Here is a 2776-nt window from a genome sequence, read left to right as displayed (position 1 = left end):
AGGAACCCGCCCAGCTTTCAAATGCGCGCGCCCCGCCCCTACGTCAACCGCGAACTACTGGGTGGTGCGAAGGACACACCAAGCCGTATTCGCCGTTCCTGTTCTCTTCGGTCTTTCCACTCTGCTTACGGATCCCGTTTTACTACCCAACAGGGATGTTTTGAAGGCAAATAAAAGGAAGAGAAGCGCCGCAAGGGACAAACTGATTTTTACAGCCTCTGTTAGCCTTCAGAGGGACAACTCTAGTTAAAAAGAAAATATATGCCTATATTTAAGGCTGCTATTCTTCCCCAATTACAAACACTATCCCCAGAACGTGTAATAGTTATTACATACTTTATCACGGATTTATTTGGCCTTGAAACACTATACCTAAAAATTGATTAGCATCGAGTAGCAATCATTTTTGGCTGAGAAGAAAAATAGATATTCAGAAATTTTGCTAACTCATAATTGCCATATTCCATTCACAACAAATATTTAGAGAGCACCTACTATGGGCCAGGTGTGTATTGAATGCCCACTGCAGAGGGTACACTATAGCAGTCACTAAAAGAGACACAAAGACAATTAAGTCACTGAAACCCGTCCTGCTCAGGAGGAGCTTAGAATCTATGCTGTGGGGGGAATGGGGGAAGAGGGAGGAAGTACCCTAAGAAAGAAACACACACACACACACACACACACACACACACATACACACACACACACACACACACCCCAACACCCACCCACCTGTCCACCTCCAGGGCCTTCCCATTTGGGGCCACCTGCTCCTAAGCTGAGATGGTCTCATTGCACTTTCCCTCTATTCTCATTCTAACATTTTTGTGGAGGCATAATACAGACCTCATCATCTTTTAAAAAAAATACCTATAATTTTCTATGCTTTTTATTAAGTTCTACATTTTTACAAGCCCTCTGTTTTCTATTCTTACGGCTAGTAAAGTCCTGCATAAAGCCAGAGGCTTAGAGCTTCTTAATTAACCACTGCCTGTGCAAAGAAACTCTAGGGAGATGAGGATATTGACACAGGTGTAAGCTGAGGCAGAAAGTATTCACAGGAATGAACACCCTTGGGTAAAGACATATAACCATCCTGTTCCCCATCTTGTAACTATAAAAATACCTCCAGAGATTATCAGAAGAAATATCTGAACTTCACAAGCTTAATGCTATTGCCTGTGAAATGTAACCATTAATCTCAAAATCTTGCACACCCGTCAGTTGTCATGGGAAACAGCTGCCAACCTGAATCGGTTATTTCTCCCAGTGTATAAATAACCTGGATTCCTTGGCTTAGGCAAAAGAGACCCAAACTCTGTATTTGACTCTTGGCTGGTTACGCCCAAAGAAACACCTGCATCCTCACCTTTGTAATGGCATAAACTCCAACTTCTGCTCCCTTCAGGGCCTCCCGTTTTGAGCCTGGTTTAAAGAGAAAAAAAAAAGCATATTAATTTTTTTTCCTCTTTTCTACTGCTATTACATTTCAATTCTTTGAGGCCATATGGATGCTGCTGATTGGCTAGAAGAATGGTGGGAACATTTAGGGAAGGGGAAGAAAAAAATGAAAATTTCAAAATGTCATCTTGTTACCTCTGTAACAAGCTGAGTCAGTCCACAGCTGAGGAGTGGACCCCCCCCATCCCACCATGGTGTTTCTCTTTGGGGGTCCCAGTTTTAGTGAATGGCACCTCCATCTGTCCCCACATCCTGAGCCAGGAGCTTCCCTTTCCCTTAACCTATCCAAGTTCTGACAACTCTTCCTTGTACACCTCTTAAATCTCTTTCCTCCTCCCCATCCCACCTTCTTACTCCTTGGGCTATAAACTCTCACTTCTCTCTATTGGTGACTTCAACAGGCTCCTAATTTGGCCCCCTGCCTCAGCTCACTCCTATCTTCCCGTTGATTTCCACATTGCTGCCTGGTTAATCTTCCTGAAATGTAAATCTGGTCATGTCACTCCCCTGCTCGAAATCTTTCAGGGTTCCTTGTTAACTTCAGGATGAAAAACAGCTCCCCTTAGCATCTGACTCTGCATGTCTCTAGCTTGGTTTCCTCCAGCTCTGAATCTGGTCTCCAGTTATACTGAGTGAAGGTAGTTCCAGGAACATGCATGTTTTCTCGTGTCTCCAGCACAACCACATGAATTCCTCTCTGCCAGGAAAGCGCGTCCCCCTTGCTGCCTGGATCATCATCTCCTCATCCCTCAGCACTCAGCTCAGGAGCTGCCTGTCCCAGGACATACTCTCTAATGCCCCCAGACTATGGGATTCCTCCTCCAATCTCCCAGAATGCCTTCGGCTTTCCCTGTCCCAGCACATACCCCAATGCATTGGCATTTTCTCTCTACTTCTGTCTTCCTCATCTAGACTGTCAGTTCTATATCCTTCCCCTGTTTGCCTAGGTGAGTTCTCAGAAATGTTTGGTGAATACATGAGTGAATGACAAGATGGGTAAACACTGTTGCGTGTAGAATTTATCTGTCCTTCAGTGACACAGAATATGCCAGTTTGTCTGGAAAACTGGTCCTGTTACTAGCTTTCTTGACCTTCCTTAATCAATAGAAATTGATAAGAGGCCAGGCAAGAAATTCAGGCAAGGCTTTACTGGGCCTCCTGCTGCAGCTGGAGGGAGCGAAAACAAGTAATAATTTCCCTTGCTTGCTCCCAGAGAGGGTAGTGAGCTGGTTCCTTATATGCGGGGAGGGTAGGTGCAGGTCCAGGGGTCAGGTGAGAGGGGTGGCCTTAGATGGTCTAACCACCCCGTGGT

This window comes from Hippopotamus amphibius, chromosome 2, assembly GCF_030028045.1.
Source record: "Hippopotamus amphibius kiboko isolate mHipAmp2 chromosome 2, mHipAmp2.hap2, whole genome shotgun sequence".
In the NCBI taxonomy this organism is placed as follows: Eukaryota; Metazoa; Chordata; class Mammalia; order Artiodactyla; family Hippopotamidae; genus Hippopotamus; species Hippopotamus amphibius.
Note: the sequence above shows the minus strand (reverse complement) of the source record.